Genomic DNA, 21605 nt, shown 5'->3' on the forward strand with positions numbered 1-21605 from the left:
ATAGTGGGGAGCTTTGGATAACCTCAGTATCAGTTCCTGAGACATGTATGTGGGAGACAGGGAGGAAGGGAGAGGCAGTGCCAGGAGGTTGAGAAGAGCAGTGAAAGGAAGCAGGAAAAAAAAAAAACTTCACAATTGTCCATGGAGATAGCATTTCACATCTCAGGCAGCTCAGGAGCTCATAACACTCCCTTGATTCAAGATTCATGTTTCATAGTATTGTATATTTAGAGCTAGAAGGGATCTTAGATGCCCTCAAATACAAACTCCCCTCATTTTACAGAGGGGAAAAAACGAGGCCCAGAGACTTTAAGTGACTTCCCCTAGAGTCACACAGTTAATAAGTACCTGAGACAGGATCTGAACCCATGTATTTTTGAATCCAAGTACCTTATCACTATACACAGCAGGCTATCTCTCCATCCAGTGTGCCTCCAACTTGAAAAGTACAGTATTCTAAGTTGCACAATTCTCTGATTCAGCTCAGTCACTGACATCATTCACTCTCCCATCTTTTAACTTTTTTAACCAATGAAGCGAGTTTTTTAACCAGTGAAGTGTTGATTGCTCAGAAAGTAGATGAGGCAGTAATATAACTTCAAAACCTTAGTCATCCCAGAGACAGGGTAGGAGATGGATAAATCATATAAACCCTAGAAAAGAACCCTGCTCTTTCCATTCATCTCTATTTGTGGTGGGGCTTTCCTTGGCTTCCTCAATTTACTTTTGAAGAACAAAAATGGGATTTTGACTTTCCTGTGTCCTAAAGCTACAACCCACTTTGCAGCATTTCTTATGAAAATTTTATTGAGTTCTGCCAATGCTAGCAATAATAAAGATAAGATTTTATTTGTTTGCTAAGTTCATCAAACTTCTTATTTATTACTAACTGTAGTGTAGATTTAAATTTTAGGGTTTTTTTAAGCTAGATTGTCAAATTTATTGACAGAAAGTTGGGAAAATAACTCTTATTTCTTTAACTTCCTCTTTATTGGTGGTGAATTCACCCCTTTCATTTTTGATATTGTTAATTTGGTTTTCTTCTTTCTTTTTTTTAAAAAATCAAATTAACCAAATGTTTATTTTATTTTTTCATAAAGACTACTCTTAGTTTTATTTGTTAAATCAATTGTGTTTTTTTTCTTTTCAATTTTATTAATCTCTCCTTTGATTTTCAGAATTTCTAATTTGGTATTTAATTGGGGATTTTTATATTGTTCTTTTTCTAACCTTTTGAGTTCCATGCCCAATTCATTGATCTCTTCTTTCTCTATTTTATTCATGTAAGCATTTAGAGATAGAATTTCTCCTAAGTACTCCTTTGACTGCATCCCATAAATTTTGGTATGTTGGTTCATTATTGTAATTTTCTTTGATGAAATTATTGATTGTTTCTATGATTTCTTGTGCTAACTACTCGTGCTTTAATATGAGATGTTTTAGTTTCCAACTAATTTTTGGTCTATCTTTCCATGACCCTTTATTAGATATAATTTTTATTGCATCATGATCTGAAATGGTTGCATTTAATATTTCTGCTTTTGTGCATTTTATTGCGAGGTTGTTATGCTCAATATTTGCTGAGAACTAGGTATATTCTTTTCTATCCCATTCAGTTTTCTCCAGAGGTCTATCATACCTACAATTTCTAAAATTCTATTCACCTCTTTAACTTCTTTCTTGTTTATTTTGTGAGGTAGGGGGTTTGAAGTTTTCCACCAATATAGAATATAGTTTGCTATCTATTTCTTCCTATAACTCACTTAACTTCTCTGCCAAGTATTTGGATGCTATATCACTTGGTGCATTTGTGTTTGTTATTGATAGTACTTCATTGCCTATGGTACCTTTTAGCAAGATGTAGTTTCCTTCCTTATCTCTTTGAATTAGATTTATTTTTGCTTTTGCTTTGTCTGAGATAAGGATGTCTATTGCTACTTTTTTACTACAGTTGAAGCATAATATAATCTGCTCCAGCCTTTTACCTTTACTTTGTATATCTCTCTGCTTCAAATATATTTCTTGTAAACAGGATATTGTAGATTCTGGTTTTAATTCACTCTGCTATTCTCTTCTGTTTTATGCAAAAGTTTATCCCATTCACATTCACAGTTATGATTACTGTGTATTTCCCTCTATATTATCCCCATCCCCCATTTATATTTTTTCTCTCTTTTCACCCTTTCCTTCCTCACTAGTGTTTTGCTTCTGACCACTGCCTCCCTCAATCTGTCCTTTTCACTTTCCTTTCCCCTTTCCCCTCCTACTTCTGCTTTCTATTCTATCAGCACTTCCCCACCCCACCCCCACCTCCCTTTTCTTATATTTGAAAATTAAATTTTCTGTTCAGCTCTGGTCTTTTCATCAGCAGAGTTTGGAAGTCCCCTATTCTATTGAATGTCCATCATTTCCCCTGAATGATTATAATCAGTTTTGCTAGGTGGTTGATTCTTGGCTGTAATCCAAGCTCCTTTTGCTTTGAGCAATATATTCGAAGCCTTCAGATCCTTTAATGTAGAAGCTGATAAGTCCTGTGTAAAATCCTGACTGTGGCCCCTTGATATTTGAATTGTTTCTATCTGGTTACTTGAAGTATTTTCTCCTTGACCTGATAATTCTTGAATGTGTCTACAATATCCCTTAGAGTTTTCATTTGGGGATCTCTTTCAGGAGGTGATTGGGGGGTTCTTTCAATGACTGTTTTGCATTTTGATTCTAGTATATCAGGGCAAGTTTTCCTTGATAATTTTTGAAAGATGCTGTCCAGGATCTTTTTTTGATCATGGCTTTCAGGTAGTCCCAATAATCCTTAATTTATCTCTTCGGAATCTATTTTCTAGGTCAGTTGTTTGTACACGGAGGTATCTTACATGTTTGGGGGTTTTTTTTTTACAGTTTTTCATTCTTTTCTTTTGACTGATTCTTGATATCTCATAGAGTCATTATGTTCCACATGCCAAATTCTAATTTTTAAGTAATTATTTTATTCCATTAGGTTGGTTAGAGGTACAAAAACCTCCTTTTCCATTTGGTCAATTCTACTTTTGAAGGAGTTGTTTTCTTCAGTTGGTTTTTTTCCATTTGGATAATTATATTTTTTAAGAAATGTTTTTCTTTTTTCAAGCTGTTGACTTTTCTCTTGCAATCACTCTTATTTCTTTTCCCAATTTTTTCTTCTTCTACCTCTCTTATTTGATTTTTAAATCCTTTTTGAGCTCTTCCAAAAAAGGCATTTTGGACTTGGGACCAATTCATATTCTTCTTTGAAGCTTCACATGTAGTCATTTTGACATTGTCCTCTTCTCAGTTTATATTTTGAGCTTCCCAGTCACCATAGTAGTTTTCTATGATCATGGATTTTTTTCTGCTTTTTTTTTTTTTGTTCATCTTTACGCCATTTTTATTACTATTAAAAGTAGTCTCTGCTCCTTGGGCACAATGTGTTCTGGCCCCACATTTCTTGCACTGGGGGCCAGGAACTTGTTCAGTGGTTTTCTGTGCTGGGGCTCCTGGACTTGCAACTTACCCATTGTGCTGGGGTGGCCTGGCATAGTCATGCCTGTTGTGCTGGTGTTCCCAGGCTGGTACTTTACTACTGCACAGGGGGCGGAGACCTCTCATTATGGCTTTCTGTGCACTATCCTGCTGAGCCAGTATTAAGGGGCCTCAAGTTTCTGATCTGTGCTGTGGCTAAGAGCCTCCCACTGGACCTAGCCTGGACACTACCTGTGCTGGGCTGCGGCTCTCCTTCTACTCAAGCAAAATAGACCTATTCTGAAGTCCCGTCTGAGTTATCTTGAACCAGAAGTTGTTTTACTTCATGGTTTTGTGAGTTCTGTCACTTTAGAAGCCAGTAGAGACCTTGATTTAACATTGTTTTTGAGGGAAACTAAGGAGAGCCCAGAAAATTTCCTGGCTTCTCTCCATCTTGGCTCCACCCTCTTTCCAAGAAAACCCCATGCACAATTTGTCCATGAGGTGATGAAGAATTGGACTTGCCTGAATTACTGAACAATACCACTATAGTGTAGTGAGGAATTATCATGGAGAAAGCAAACACACATATATGTGAAGGACTTCAAATGAACAACTTATCTTTCTTAGCACAGAACAGTTGTTAACTTCTGCAGCCTTCTATAACAGTTAAATGTGACAACAGACATTCAAAGTTGTCATGTGATGAAAAAAAGACCACTTCTTTCTCAAAGCACACCAGTAGGATTCTATTAAAGGAACATGAAAGACATAGATACATATATATTGAAGCAGATATTTCATTATGAATACAAGTCCTCTTCATCTTTTCAGGGCTTTAAAAAAGGCTTAAATACCCTTTAAGAATAATCCAAGTAGCAAGAGAAGGAAACATGTTTTAAATAAAAGTTCAGGGGGGCAGCTAGGTGGTGCAGTGGATAAAGCACTGGCCTTGGATTCAGGAAAACCTGGGTTCAAATAGGGCCTCAGACACTTGACACTTATTAGCTGTATCACCCTGGGCAAGTCCACTTAACCCTTATTATCCCACAAAATAAAATTAAAATCTCAATAAATAAATAAATAAGATCAGGGAGTACATGCCTCCTCACTTTGGATTGAATGGGTAACAAATTTTCTAGGAAGGAGTTCTTATGTCAAAAGAGGAAAGATACAAAGACACCTTTCTCTTTCCTCCACAATCAAGAATTCCTTTCAGGTGTGATCCAGTGTCACTTCCCTTTAGTTCATAGACTGTGTCATATAGGTTCTGGTCTTTGGATTTGTGGTTCTTCTTTCTCAACCATGATAATGATACTACTCTGATCCTGGATGAAACCTCCATCTTTATCCCTCCCAAACTTTTCTTATGTTTTCGAAAAGGGTGAGATTCTCAAATCCAGGACTTTGAGCCAAGTACAGAGTACAAACCCACTATACCAAGAATAAAACTATGTAAATTAGGGTTAATAAGGAAGCCTATTATATTAACCTATAAAGATTCTTCTGAAGCTCAATTCTGTAAATCCGTGTAGAAGCTCTTCCTCCCAAAACTATATGTCATCTATAAATAGAATGAATACTAAAGTCCATTGATAAAAAATGCTAAGGAAAAATAGTTTAAGAACAATCGAGACCTACTTTTAAGATTCTATGTGATGTCTCCCTTTAAATTGTCATGAATTTGGTATCACTAATTGGAGTCCAGTCATTCTATTCAGACAGCATAAAGTCAATCAAAACATATTACTATACACCTTGCATCATTCCATTTTCACCACAAGAAAATTATTGGTCAACCTTGCTTATGATTAGCAAATTCCAAAAGGCTTCATTTTAGGCTAGGAGCTGGATTCATGCTACAACAGATATTAGTGTGCATGTCCACTCTAGGTAAGGGAGATCTCAAGGAACCCATATGTGGAGAGGATGATGATTCCTGATTTAGAATGCTTCACTTATGCCAGTTATTAGACAGTTAACTAGCATTTATTAAAGGCCTGCTGTGCAGCAGATACTATGATAAGCACTGAGGATATAAAGCTAAGAAAGAACCAAAACCAAAGTCCTCTATTTTCAAGAAGTTCACAGTCTAATAGGGGTGGTGTATAGCATGCAAACTAGTAGGTGCAAATAAGATACATGCAGTATATTTGCCAGAGAAAAGGTATTAAGATAAGAGAGGACTGGGGAAAGGCCTTCTTGATGTAGGCTAGACTGTAGCTGAGGCTTGACAGATGCAAGGCAAACTAGGAACTATGTTGTACGTCATGAGAGAGATAAGAGGGGTTCCAGGAATGATAGCTAGTGAAAATACTCAGAATCAGAGGCTGGAATATATGAGAGGAATTTCAAGGGGGTCCCTCTCATTGGAATACAGAGTATATGTATGAGGAGTACCGTGTAAGAAGACCTGAAGGGTAGGAAGGGGTGAGGTTATAAAGGGCTTTAAAAGCCAAAAAGAATTTTAAATTTGATCCCAAAGGCAATATGGACATACTATAGTTTATCTAATAGGAAAATGATGTGATCAGATGTAGAAGACCTGAAGGATAGGAAGGGGTGAGGTTTTAAAGGGCTTTAAAAGCCAAAAAGAATTTAAATTTGAATCCCAAAGGCAATATGGACATACTATAGTTTATCTAACAGGAAAATGATGTGATCAGATGTATATTTTTGGAAGATGACTTGGATAACTGAGTGAATTTTTTACTGCAATGATGAGAGAAAAAAAAGGCAAGGGCGATCAGCCACCAGGCTAATGCTAATAGTCCAGTTTTGAGGTAATGAAGGGCCAACACAAAGGTGGTTCATGTGTCAGAAGAGAAAAAGCAGCATTCACTTCCTAGAAAAGTTTAAAGAAATATGGAAAATTGGGCTGTCACCCAGATAATAATGTCAGTCCCTTGCTATTTGAGTTGACAAAATGAGACCTGAAAGTCTTTCTATTTTACATATTACTTAATGTGGCATCAATTAAAGCAGCATGGTAGTTTTGTGCAATTAGACTTATGACATCATCCATAAAGCATCCTAAACTTGTTAACTTCCACATAGTTCTTACCAACAACTTTAAATTACTTCAGGGAATACATAAAGTCCCTAAGGAACACTGGGGTTCAAGGTAGTGGAATGGGGAGGGAAGTTAAGTTGGCGTCTAGAGCCAATGGCTGTTACCTTTAGAACATTCCAGGGTGCACAGACTACAGCAAACATTTAGGATTTATGGTAAAATAATGGTGCTCTCTTCTCTAATTAATGGTGTGACATTGGAGTAAAAGAGACATCGTTTGGTTTAGTTTGGCAATATCTTTAAAGATTTCTAAATTTAAATTATAAGAATCCCATCCTTTGTCCTATGACATGCATTAAGTCTAATCTAAGAAGTAAGATGCTTATATAAACAAACATTGTTAAAAATCATTTGCATCCATATTGAAGCCTGGAAAAATGGAGAAGAGAAATGTGCTTGGTTCTGCCTCAAACCACCATAGTATTATTGGAAATGTGTTTAAAATAGGTTATTTGTTTAAAAAGGTAGAATAGCAGCTATGTGGCTTGGCATGAACAGAAGAGGAACTCTGGATCTCACACTGGGAGGTAAATAAGAATTGTTGTCTGTAAAATATGGAAGGATGGGCAAAGGTTTAATGGAATAGTTAAGGGCAGAAATCAGATTACAAGGAACTACAGCATGACTGAGTGATGTGTAAATTGAAGATAGCCCATCTAAAATTTATCAATAATGGAAGAGATAGAGGGATGATAGAATGGTCAGGAGAGAAGTTTTCTTTAAGAGAAGGGAAGGCCTGAAAATGTGTGTAGGGAGGAAGGAGTCTGTGGAGAGGGAAAAATCAAAACTTATAAGAATTAATTTCTGGGGCAAACACCTTGAAAAGGATTGGGTCAAGAATAGTGATAGAGAAGTAAGTAGAAGCAGTAGAAATGCTTCTTCCTCAGAGATAAGGAAATAAAGGAAACTTTATGGAAAACTTTTGAGGAAGAGAGGAGAAAACTTGAGGAACCTCTGGTGGGAAAATCTATCATTACTTAGATCAGAAAAAGAAATTAACTTATTTTAACCAAATAGACGTAATTGAATTCAGTAAAAAATGGTATTTTATTCAGGGATATATGATGTTTAATTTAGATCTCCTATATTACCATTTTACAAGGAAAGTTGAAGTGTAAAAGGCCTGAATTGGTGTGAATGAATCAATGTAAAAAATAATTAGTACATCCTTACCATGTGCCAACCATTGTGCTATTCATTAGTAGTAAAAAATATGTGTTCTAGTCTTTTTGTTTTTGTTTTTTGTTTTTGCAGGGCAGTGAGGGTTAAGTGACTTGCCCAGGGTCACACAGCTAGTAAGTGTCAAGTGTCTGAGGCCAAATTTGAACTCAGGTCCTCCTGAATCCAGGGCCAGTGCTTTATCCACTGTACCACTTAGCTGCCCCTGGTGTTCTAGTCTTGACAATACTACTTACTAGTTGTGTGGCTTAAGGCAGCTTACTTGATACAGGGAATTTGTAGGGGAAGGCCATGATCTTGGGAGGGTCACTCAAGATATAGGAAAATGTCAGTGTGAGAAAATCTTATGTGTAAATACTCTATAATGCAGATCAGCCAATAATCTGTCATAAACATAGAATGTTTCCTTGGGTTCTTGACCTTGCCCGTGTTCACACATTTAAACTATAATCAAAGGCAGGATTTAAACACATATCTTCCTCATAGAGTTATTGTGAAACAACAAATAAGATAAAAATATGAAAATAACTTGTAAATTATAGAATGCCAGATAGAGAGATAAATGTAATTACTGTCAATATTTTTATTTATCCTCAGTTGTGTTTTTCTCTTCTTTGTGGCAATATTTCTTCATTTTCTACCCCTACATTTCCTGAATCTCAGGATATAAGACCATAGAGGAAATGATTATGTATTATTAGAAATGTAAATCATTGTCATTATGTAATTTCAACTTCTATGAGCTGTGTCCTTCCCTAAATCCTGCAGGAGACTCAGACGCAATAACATGGACAAGGGGAATTACACAACTGTGACTGAGTTTTTTCTGGTTGGACTTTCTCATTACCCAGATCTCCAGATATCTCTTTATGTGCTCTGCCTAGCAATGTATCTGGTGATCCTATTGGGAAATAGCATCCTCATTATCATCAGCATCCTTGATCTCCGCCTTCACACACCTATGTATTTTTTCCTTGGGAACCTTTCCTTCTTAGACATATGTTACACATCTTCCTCTATTCCTCCAATGCTTGTAAATTTCATGTCTTTGAGAAAATCCATCTCTTTCACTGGATGTGCCCTACAAATGTTTGTTTCTCTTGGCCTGGGCATGTACAGAGTGTGTGCTACCTGACCGTGATGGCTTTTGACCGGTATGTTGCCATCTGCAATCCCCTAAGATATGCCATCATAATGAACAAGGGACTCTGTGTCCAGATGGCAACTTGGACCTGGATGTTAGGCTTCCTGTATTCCCTGCTACTCACCCTGCTGGCTATGATGAAACCATTCTGTGACAACATCATTGACCACCTTACCTGTGAGATCCTGGCTCTCCTCAAGCTTATTTGTGGAGACATTTCCCTCAATGTGTTTATCATGACAATTGGAAATTTTGTTTTCTTAGTCATCCCTTTGCTGCTCATTTTCTTTTCCTATGTCTTCATCCTCTCCACTATCCTGAGGATCAACTCAAGTGAAGGAAGGAAGAAAGCCTTTTCCACCTGCTCAGCCCACCTGACTGTGGTGATCTTATTCTATGGCTCAGCCCTTTTCATGTATATGAAGCCCCAATCCAAGGACACTAAGACTTCTGATGAGCTTATTGGCCTATCTTACTGGGTAGTGACCCCAATGCTGAACCTATCATTTACAGCCTGAGGAACAAGGAGGTAAAAGAGGGTGTTGAGAAAGTTTTTATGAAAAATCTGTATTTGAGGAGAAAGTGAAATGTTTCAAGGCTAATAGTCCCTTTGGTTTTTGTCTAAGCTATGGTCCTTTACATTTTCATTTTACATTGCTTAATAAATTCAGTAAATTACCAGAAAGCATGTTTTCTAGATAATTTAAAGTATATTTGTATATTAATTAAAATAAACATTTATTAAATACCTACAAAGTATATTTCACAGAACCACAGAATACCAAGATTTAATGAAATCTCAGAGACCACACATTCTGTACAACTCATACCTGAAAAAGAATTGAGAGAATATTTATCAACCTGGTCAATCAGACTTTGCTTAAAAATCTCCAGTGTTAGGAAATCTTCCTATCAGTTCATCCCACTTTTGTATAAATCTAATTATACTGGCTATATAGAGCTATCTAAATGCTAATCAATGTTAAGTGGTAGAGCAACAATACTAATTATTATATGACATTATTATTTAATATTGAAGCTCTTGGAATAGAGGAAGACAATATTCATGTCCCCTTTTCTCAAGGAGAGAATATATGTATGTTCTTTGCAAACATTACAGTAATATATTAAAATTACTATCATGATTTTGTTATTAAGATTGTCATTTTTATTAAATTTTTACTTCTCAAAGATAAATATCCTCAGGGTTTTGTTAAACAAATACCATATGGCAGGAAAAAAGAAATTTTAACAGATAAATTTATTATATATTTACAAGGAATAGCAAGTTGTACATAATAGATTTGCAATTTCATGTGCAATCATCTTTTTATTATTCTATAATGTTATGGAAATGCTTGTTTTACTTCATATTTCTAAAATAAATAAACATGTGTTTGAAGATAATTAAGACATAATAAAACTGTCTCTAGACTTCTGTTTTGTTAAACTTTGTGACTAGTGATCAAAAAAGGTTCCAAGAACATATGTATCATCTCCCTACTGTACAATATTAGCCATTTATCTTTATTATTCCTCTATGATTGTTCACTCATGTTTCCTTTCTTTTTTCTTTTTTTTCATGTTTACTTTCTTGTATTTGTCTTGACTCGTGTTTATGCTTCAAAATTTCTATTTGGTTTTGATCTTTCATCAGGATTTTTTTGAAAGTCCGGTATTTCATTAAAGATTCATTCTTTTCACTCTAGAATGATACTCAATTTTGCTAGGCAAGTTATTTTTGTTTGTAAACCATTGCCACATCATAAAGTTTGCCTTCTAGAATATATTGTACTTCTCTAATTATTAGTAATCTGGAGTATTTTTCATATTGGCAATATTAGCTTGGATTTCTTCCATCGAAAACTGCCTGTTAAAATCCTTTGATAATTTGTCACTTGAGGAATGGACCAGTTTTATAAATTAGAGTCAATTCCTCATATATTTTGGAAACAACAATTTTATACGAGGAACCTGCTGAGGAGTTCAGAGAAACCTGGAAGGACTTGAATGAACTGATGATGAGTGAGATGAGCAGAACCAGAAGAGCATTTTACACAGTGTCATCAACATTATGTGTTGATCAACTGTGATAGACTGGATTCTTCTTGCCAGTACAACGGTACAAGAAAGTTCCAGGGGATTCATGATGGAAAAGGCTCTCCAAATCCAGGAAAAAAACTGTGGAATATGGATGCTGATTGAATCATACTATTTTGTTTTTGGTGCTGTTGTTTTGTATATTTTGAGGTTTTTCCTTATTGCTCAGATTCTTCCCTTATGCTATGACTGCAAGCAGAAATATGGTTAACATTGTTTTATATATATATATATATATATATGTATATATATATATATATGTGTGTGTGTGTGTGTGTGTGTGTGTGTGTGTGTGTGTATTATATAACCTCTATCGGATTGCCTGCTGTCTAGGGGAGGGGAGAAGGGAGGGGAGGGAGGGAGAAAAATTTGAAATTGGAAATCTTTTGTAAACAAATGCTGAAAACTATCTCTACATGTAACTGGAAAATAATATAATATTTTTATTTTAAAAATTTTTTTTTAAAAGAAGAACCTGCTATAAATATTTTTCCTACTTACCTACACCCCTTCTAATTTTAAATTCATTGGGTTTATTTGTGCAAAAAGTTGTTAATTTTGTGTAATAAAAATTGCTGGTTTATCTTCTATCTTCTTCTCTATTGGTCATGGATTCTTCCCTAGCCTTCATTTCCTTTCAAATGTCTGTGCAACACCTTGGACTAAATAACCTCAAAAAGGTCTACATATCACAATTCACAAAAAAATATAGAAATGGACATTTATACAAACTTCTGTGTACATATCATAATTTTAAGAAACATGTAGTATTTTACAAAGTTCTCATAGTTTATTTTCTGTGTTGGGGGCTTTCAAATGTTTACACCACCACCAACAAAAAAAAAAAACAACGAGAAAAGAAAAATAGAACAGTAAATAAACTTCCCATCTTAGAAAGAAAATGAAGTGCTTACAATCCCTTGGTCCTATTGTCTCTCATGACTTAGCCCTAGATCATTCCTATCATCTGCATTCTCCAGCCTAGTCCCCCAACTTCTGAACCTCAATGTTGTTTCCCAACCCCTTACTCTCCCTTATTCCAATATATCTAAGCTAGTACAAATCTTACTCTTTCTACCTCCACAATCTTCTCTCACATCTATTTGTATCTCTCTATTCCTATAGCGACATAAATTTTTAATTCTAAGTCTCCTCATAAGACTATTACATATAGTCTTCTTTTGGGGGGAGCAGGGCAATGAGGGTTAAGTGACATTGCCCAGGGTCAACAGCTAGTAAGTGTTAAGTGGTCTGAAGCTGAATTTGAACTCAGGTCCTCCTGAATCCACGGCCAGTGCTTTATCCACTGTGCCACCTAGCTGCCTCCTGTTGTTTTACTTTTAAAGTCTTTCTCACCATATACCACAATGCCTTTGCAATCTTATTATATTTTACTTCTGATTCCATTCTCTGTAATACATCCAGAATTGCCTTGGTGTCTATTCCCCATTCATACACTCCTTCTACGTAATCTGTTTTTTTCAAGTGGCTGTTCAGGACCTAGGCCCTGGAATGTACTCCCTCCCTTACTTCCCCCTCTTAGAATCCCTTGTTTCTTCAAAACCAGGGAAGAAGCCTCTAGTCCTCGAGTCAGAAAGATATGAGTTGAATCCAGCTGCAGACACTTTCTAGTTATGTGACCCTGGGCAAGTCGCTTAACTTCCATTTGCCTCAGTTTCCTTATCTATGAAATGGGGGTAATAATAAATAGATCTACCTCCAGGGTAGTGAGCATCAAATGAGACAATAACTGTAAAAACTCTTAGCACATCGACTGGTACATTGTAAGAACTATATAAATGATTAAAAAACAAACCTTCAGCTCAGATGCTACTTCATGTGAATCCATTTCTGTTCCCCCAGCTCCTAGTGCCCATTTCTACAAAATTTCCTTGGGTTTATTTTTTACATATTATGTAATGGGAGAACCTGGCCAAGGGGAGGCTCATCTCCTGGATGTGCATCTCAAACAACTTTGCTGATCCTCACTCACATGGAAGAGGCGGGGGTGCCTTCTTCTAGAAAGTATGATGATATGTAAGAAAAGGGTCTGTTTCCTGATTTGGAGAATGAGCATATACTCTACTTGTTTCCAATCCACTTACTGATGGTGAATAAAAGGACTCCTTAATGACTACTGAGCATGTATTCAAAAAGAACACTAACTAGCCAAAGTGATCCTTCTGTCTTTAAAGTTTGGCTCAGTTTTATATAAGGGACAAGGATTGCTCTAAACTTCTGAGTGGAGAGAGAGAGAGTGATCTAGCACCAGTGGTCTATTCTCCCCCAACATGTTCAATTTGAAGCAATGAGCAAAAGCCTATGCTCGTTTTTATTTGCATTGTGCCTATTCTTTCTTGTATTTGGTGTAAGATTATTGCAAATGGAAAGGGACTAGGCTGTGACCCTGTGAGCTTTGAACAGGTCAGAAGAATAAGTCATCAGAGATGACTGGATCTCTGATAGGATAGGTAGATAGGAATTCATGCCAGGGTTTGTGGTCAGCCAAGATAAGGGAGGAGCCAAAGGCCCACAAGTCACCTGCTTGACCCAGTATTTTTTTTTAATAGAATTTTATTTTCCAAAATATATGTAAAAACAAAATTTTAACATCAATTTTTAAAGAACTTTGTGTTCCAACTTCTCTTCTACCCCATTCCCACCCCCCACCCACAGAACTCAAGTAATTAAAAATAAGTTATACATGAGTAGTCATGGAAAAATTCCCATATTAGCTAGTGTGAGAGAAAAACCAGTAAAAAAAAACCCTTCAGATTAAGGAATTGTCAAAGAGGAAAAGAAAAAAAATTAAATGTATTCCATCTGTTTTCAGATGCTATCAGTTCTTTCTCTACAAATGGGCTGACAATCTTCATAGGTCCTTCAGGGTTATATTGGATCATTGCCTTGCTGAAATAACACATACTTCCCGAACAGATCATCCCTCACCAAAGTAGGTACCATTACATTTTGCAATATAATCAATCATTGTAACTATTTCCCTCCATCCCCACTCCCTTCCCATGACATTTACTCTATCTTCTTGTTTAACTATTCCTCCTCAAAAGTGTTTTACCTTCTGACTATCTCTCCACTCAATCTGTACTCCCCCTTTCACCCTTCCTTCCATATCCTCTTCCCATCATACTTTCCTGCAGGGGTTAAATAGATTACTCCTCCAATTGGGTATGAAATCTATTCCCTCCATGAGCCCACTCCAATGAGATCAGGGTCCCTAAGCTAATTCTGTGTTCTAAATTTTTCTTCCTCCCTCCCTCCTCACCCTCCCTATGAGATAAAGCCATTCAATATGTCATACTGTGGCAGTAATGCAGAACATCTTCATCTTCCTTGAAAGTGTTTTGCTTTTTACTGCTCTTTCCTCCAATCTGCCCTTTCCTCATCCCTTCTTCCCCCCTCCCCCTTTTCTCCCTCCCGTCCTCACGGGCAAAAATATATATACTATACTACTTGAGTATGTATCTTAGTCCTTCTTTGAGCCAATTCTGATGATATTAAGGTTCACTCACTCCCCAGCTCCTTCCCCTCTTCTACTATCTCCATAAGCTTTTTTCTTGTTTCCTTCATGTGAACTACCTCTCCCAGACCATCTCTCCCCTTCTGCCTCCCCCAGTTTATTCCTCCTACACCTCAACTCTATTTTAATGATGTCTCATGGATTAGTTAGGTGGCACAGTGGACAAAGCACCAGCCCTGGACCCAGGTGGCCCCAAGCCCAAATCCAGCCCCAGACATAATACACCCCTGTCTGCCCTCAAAGAACAAAACATAAATGCTTTACAGATATCATCCCTCTTATTCATTCAGACCTGTGTCTCTGTGAATTCCTTACTGAGATAGTTCTTATATTTGAAGTATTATCTTCCCATGTAGGAATTTAAAGAGTTTGATCTTTTAGTCTCCTCATGAAGTCTTTTTCCTATTTATCTTTTTATGCTTCTCCAGGGTCTTGTATTTGAAAGTCAAATTTTCTATTCAGTTCAGGTCTTTTCATACAAATTCTTGAAAGACCTCTTTCTCATTGAAATCCCACTTTTTGCCTTTGAAATATTTATACTCAGTTTTTGGTGGGTATGAGATTTTTTGGCTGTAGTCCCAGTTCCTTTGCCCCTATGGGAATATCATATTCCATGCCCTTCAGTACCTTTAATGTAGACGCTGCTAGATCTTGCTTCTATCCTTATTGGAGCTGCAACAGATTTGAATGCCTTTTTTTCTAGCTGCTATGCAGTATTTTCTCCTTGACCTGGGAGTGCTGGAATTTGGCTATAATATTCCTGGAGCTTTTCCTTTTGGTGATCTCTTTCAGGAGGTGATCAGCTGGATACTTTCCATTTCTATTTTAGCTTCTGCTTCTAGAATATCAGGGCAATTTTCCCTCACAATCTCTTGGAGGATGGTGTCTAAGCTTTTGTTTTGGTCATGGTTTTCAGGTAGTCCAGTGATTTTCAAATTATCTCCCTCCCTAGATTTATTTTCCAGTTCAGCTATTTTTCCAAGGAGACTATTTCACATTGCCCTCTATTTTTTCATTCAATTAGATTTGCTTTACTGTGTTTGGGTTTCTCATAAGGTCACTAGCTTCCATTTGTTCAATCCTAATTCTTAGGCTGTTATTTTTATCTAGCAGTTTTTTTAATCTCCTTTTCCAATTGACTTTTCAAACTGTTGACTTTTTTCTCATGATCCTCCTGCATTTGCTCTCATTTCCCTTCCATTCTTTCCCTCCCTTTCTCTACCATTTTCTTTCTATTTCTCCTACTGTCTCTTCAAAGTCCCTTTTGAGAGCTTCCATGGCCTGAGAACCTGTTCATATTTTCTTGGATGCTTTGGATGATGGAGCTTTGACCCTGTTATTATCTTTCTCTTCTTCTGAGGATGTACTGTCCGCCTTCCCCCAAAGAAGTTTTTCTATGGTCTTCTGCTTTCTCTGCCTACTCATCCTGGCTTACTATTTCTTGGCTTTTAACTCCTTCTTAAAGTGTGGCTCTGTGTCCCGGGACACATTGTTCAAGCTACAGCATGGCCCAGGTGATGGTTGGACTTTTACTCAGCCTGCCTGGCCTTGCTTTCATTTGATTTTCAACTTTCCACTGCGGCTTGGGGGTTGGGGTGGGGCTGCTTCTCAGCTCTGCTCCTGTTCCCAGCTTCAGAGGGTCCCAGGTGTTTTGGTTTGAGGGGGGGCAGGTTTTAATCTCAACGTGGCCTGTTCTCAGGTCCAGGGATCACCTCAGGCCTACTTACTAAGCAACCAACCAGCAAAGCTTTCTGTGGTGTGGTTTCTCAGCTTCTTGATGAGACTGCTCCCCTCCCCCACTTGGGCCTTCTGCTGCTCAGGATTTCTTCCTGGTTGCCCTCTGGGGTGGGACCTTCGAATCCTTCCCCTCAGTCCACTGGTACCCCAGGCACATACCCCCCCACACACACACACACACCAGCCGTTCAGCCAGACCATGAGCTCGGTTCCAGAAGTACACCGGTGCTGTAGCCAATTCAGACGCACTGGGGCAAACTCTTCTTGTGGGCGTCTGGTGTGTTGGCCCAATTGCAGTGTTAGGCTTTATTCATGGCCCAGCACGGCCCCCTGAAATCTATCTATAGCTGGAGAAAACTCTCAGCCCATATTTTTGTGTGTTTTGCTGCTCCAAGGTTTCTTTTATTGCTATTTTTGGGGTGATCATATCAGGAGCCCTCTGCATTTAATGTCTTTCCTCCCATAATCTTGGCTCCACCCCTTTCAGGTTTTTTTTATATTTCTTTTTTTGTAATAGCATTTTATTTTTTGAATTATATGTAAAGATAATTTTCAATATTCATTTTAATTAGGTTTTGAGTTCAAATTTTTTCTCCTTCCCATCTCCCCTCCCCAGGATGGCAACATGTTTACATGTAAACATATAAATATATTTCCACATTAATCTGTTGTGAAAGAAGAAACAGAACAAAGGGATAAAACTGAAAAAAAATTCAGATTCACATAGTTCTTTCTCTCTATGTGGATAGCATTTTCCATCATGAATGCTTGACACAGTTTAGGAGGAAATAGAGGGCAACCAGGCCAGTGTGCCTTATCCATTAGTTATTCTTCATTTGGAATTGAACTTTGTGGGGGCAAATGATTTAAGTCTGAGAGCACTCTCCACAGGGTCTGCAGAGGTATGAGGGACAGAGTACTCCTAGTTTCAAAGAATAGTTTGGATTTCTGTTCTGTGTTATATCTTTTCAGTAAAGTGATCAAATACATAGAAAATTTTTTACAGAAATACAATATTCCATACCCATGTATTTTGTACCTCTGCAAAGAAATGGAGATAAGTATCTTCTCATATCATTACTTCAGGAACCAACATTTTTTGCAACTTTGCAGCATTAGGATTTTTTAGGGTTGTTTTTTTTTGTACTTGTTCTTCACTTTTTCATTGTTGAAATAATTGTATTTATTGTTTTACTAGATCTACTTACCTCACTTTGCATCAGTTAATGTAAGTTATTCCTTGCTTCTCTGTATTCATCAAATTCATAGTTCTTTATAACACTATAGTATCACATTGCATTCATCTACAAAAATTTTCTTATCAATTCTCCAGTTAAGAATCTACTTTGTTTCCAATGACTTGATCCTGGAAAAAAAGTGCCTCTATTAATATTTGGCATATATGGAGTCTTCTTTTTATCAGTGTCTTCCATAGGGGCTTGTGCCTGGCTATGGAATGTGGAATCATGGAATGCCTCAATCAAAAATTATGGACATTTTTGCCAATTTATTCACATAAGTCCAAATTGCTTTCCAGATAGTTGTATTATATTGAGGCTCCGTCAACACTGCTTCAGTGCTCCTATCTCTCTACAAAACCTTGAAATTTGAATTTTTTCAGTTTTTGTTTTCTTTGCCAATTTGATGGGTATAAGATGAATTTTCAGGGTTCAGATTTGCATTTTTTTAGTGATTTAGAGCATTCTTTCATGTGGTTATTTATAACTAAAAGTAGGGTTTTGTAAAATACGAGAGTACTCGATTTCAAGCAGTATGATTCTGTAATTGATTTTCTTACCTTTCCTCAGCATTTCTAGTTTGTCCTCTGCTTTTAATGCAACACTGTTAACTGTGTCCAAGAACATTCCTAGCATGAGGATGCCAATAGGAAATCCAAAAATCCTTTGATCCTCCAAAGTTTGCCAGTCCTCTTCTGGTCACAGATAGGGAAGGAAGGGGGCTCATTGGTCTCCTACTCCCAAAGTGCTTCCTCTCAGGGACTTAGGCAGGACTTTTCACAACACTAACTAGGGGACACACTGAAATTCTCCATTCCAAGCTAGTATGGTAATTTTATACAAGCCCCAGAGTGCATTGTCAACTTTCCTTAACCAGTCTGAATTTATTTTCTGTGCAATCTCCTCCCATTTCATCCAATGGCTTTAAAGGACTTTCCTCATCTAGTATAAAATCTTAGTTTGATATATTTAATGAGATGTCTGTCATTGTTCACACCCGGTTCATACTCTGATTGATTCCATCAAATATGTCTTCTTTTCATAAAAAATCAGAAGATAATATCTTATTAGTTACTTAATTTGGAGTGGAAATGATTCATTTGATTGTTTCAATTCACCTTCCCAGCCTTACATAAAATTTTTGCATGCTGTCATCATGTAGTTTATTGTATATAGGACAAGATCAAAAGAGAATTAGAACAAATACTTCTACATGGAAAAAGTTGCCACCAATCACTTCCCTCTCTCAACTATTATTCTGAATCATTACTAGATTTTAGGTTATGGGGGTAGACATTCTCATACAGCTGAGGGTAATAAAAGAACAAGTAGGCTCCCTACTTCAGTCCCATGAAACTAAAGAGAGAAATCAGTTTTCCCATGCTCATCAGATAAAAGGGACTCTCACATGTTGTATTACTCACAAAACCTGGGTTTTCTTTTGTCTCTGTGGCCCTCAGTTATCTATCTCTTCTCTAGAATAACCCAGTCACAATTGGTACTTATGGTGCCAGTAGCTTGATCGATTCTGGGCAACAAAGTCATGGTGTTTACACCAGTGTATGAGTACTCTGGTTACCCTAATTGTATTATTCCTCCTCCTCTTCTCTTTACTCATCTTCTTCCTTCTTTCTTTCTTTCTTTCCTTCCTTCCTTCCTTCCTTCCTTCCTTTCTTTCTTTGCTTTCTTTCTTTCTTTCTTTCTTTCTTTCTTTCTTTCTTTCTTTCTTTCTTTCTTTCTTTCTTTCTTTCTTTCTTCTTTCTTTCTGTCTCTCTTTCTCTCTTTCTTCTTTCTTTTCTTTCTTTCTTTCTTTCTTTCTTTCTTTTCTTTCTTTCTTTCTTTCTTTCTTTCTTCCCTTCCTTGCCTCCTTCCTTCCTTCTCTCACTCTCTCCTCGGTGTCTCAGGAGGAAAAAAAGAAAGGAAGTAAAATTGATTGCCCTCAAAGTATAGATCCTTTTCCTTTTGCATTTTTCTTCCCTGTCACGAAAAGAGGTTCTTATGTTCTTTAGATCAAGGAAGGAGGTACAATTAATTTCCCATCCTAGTATCATCAGAAGTTGCTGTCCCTGTCCCTCTTTCTCTATTAATCAACCACCAAGTCCCAGAATCATAACAGAGATGTAAATAAATGATCTTCATTTGGGCTACACCCCTTCAAAACTAACTTTTCTTTCTACCTACATTGATCTCAGATCTAGAGCTAGAAGGGACCTCAGAGACCATTTAGTCCACCTGCCTGATTCTACAAATAAGAAAATGGAGTATCAGTAAGATTCCTCCAGTAGATTTGCTAAGAGAAGTCCAAATGGGATCACAGAGTCAGACAGGACTGAAAACCAACGGAACAACTGAACACATGCGCCTAGACTTTAAATACAGAGACAAAGAAAGCAGTTGAAAATATTTAAGAACAAGACAGCCAGGATGGCTTTTGCTATCTGTAAAACATGAGTGAATTGAAATGGAAAAAAAAAAAAATTTCCATGCATTTATCTTTGAGTAATTGGCATGGCAAGCTTAGACTGCTACCTGGTGGCTTGGCTAAATATTACAGCCTGGGCAGCTACTCCAAAGCATACCTAGTCAAACCATTATTGGTGGGTGAAACAAATGCTCCATAGGATCATACAATCATATATCTAGAACTTGAAGGGACCACAGGGGTTATATAGTCCCATTCCCTCACTTTATAGATGAGGAAACTGAAGCTCAGAGAAATGACTTGCTCGAGTTGACACAGACCAGTGTCAGAACTAGGGAGCTTCTGATCCATTAAGTGCTTTTCCTAGATTGCATTCTAATTTTTGTTTTGTTTTATGTTTCAGGTCTATTTCTGAGTTTTGGGCCATTGCAATTTGGGGGGAAATTGTATAATGCTATGACATTTTTTTTTTTTTTTTTGCAGGGCAATGCGGGTTAAGTGACTTGCCACAGGTCACACAGTTGGTAACAAGTGTCGGAGGCCGGATTTTAACTAGGTCCTCCTGAATCCAAGGGCAGTGCTCCATCCACTGTACCACCTAGCTGCCCATGCTATGACATTTTAATAGTCAAACAAGAATTTTGATAGCATTGGTGAGACCTAGAATGTGATGCATCCTCCAGAACTGGAGGTTGCAATCACTTTAAGAACGTTAGTGTAATTGCTAGTTAATTAGTAAGATCACTATTAAGCATTTTAAATCACTGTTTTTAAACGATATATAGAAAGTGTGGAGTTGTAGGTTTTTCTCATTTTCCTTTAATGTTTTTCGTTTGTCTCTTTTTAGGAAAAAATATTTAAATGGTGGGCCCTAGCTTCTGTCTCTTCCAAATGTAGGGTCTATTCCATTCTATCATGCTAACAATTTAAAAAGCAGTCATGGAATTGGGAGCAGATGAGGCAACCAGTAACTACAGCCATCAAAGGTCTTTGGGGCTACTAATTCTTCAGCCACATATAATTTTTCAGTCCAAAATTTGTATCATCCACAAATAAAAACATGAGTTATTTTTTTTAAATCTCTCTTTTTTTTTTTAAAAGGAGATTACAAGGTTTAAAGAAAGAACTTTGTGCTACTCTGTTTGATACTCCCTTAAGGCTAACCATCAATTCAGCAATCATTCACCAATGGACTCAGTCATTTCAATTATGTCTAAATCCATCTATTGTCTGGTCTACATGTCTCCACTTGAATAGAAGAAAAGTATCAGCCTATATCAATTGTGAATATAAGTTCTAAATCATGTCTAACATAGAAGATGAATTGACATCCACCAGAGGAAGAGGGTAGGGGATTGATATGTGGAGATACTGGTGGCTTTGATCCAATCTTCCCCAATTGGCAATACTCAGAAGAGTCAAAGAAAATTGGGAACTTTGTACAGAACCACTAAGATAATTATGGTATTTTCACTCTTGTTTGTGTTAGCAGGGTGAAATCTATATTTAATTCATTAAAAATTTTTGAGTTCCTAACTCTTTCCCCTCCTTCTCTCCTCTCCCCTTCCTTGAAAAATCAAGTAATTTGATATAAATTATAAATGTGTAGTCATACAAAAATATAAGCATTGTGAAATCCAAGATATTTTTCCCAGTTTTTATTTTGTTGAGTTTGGCATCAATTAAAACATCCTAATAAG

The 21605-nt window shown here is 37.0% G+C and overlaps 1 pseudogene; it reads left to right on the plus strand.

The window, feature by feature from the left end:
* The first annotated feature begins 8504 nt into the window (after positions 1 to 8504).
* LOC122752778 lies at positions 8505 to 9456 on the plus strand (annotated as a pseudogene).
* Positions 9457 to 21605: the final 12149 nt, after the last annotated feature.

The sequence above is a fragment of the Dromiciops gliroides genome, chromosome 1 (genome assembly GCF_019393635.1).
Source record: "Dromiciops gliroides isolate mDroGli1 chromosome 1, mDroGli1.pri, whole genome shotgun sequence".
NCBI lineage: Eukaryota > Metazoa > Chordata > Mammalia > Microbiotheria > Microbiotheriidae > Dromiciops > Dromiciops gliroides.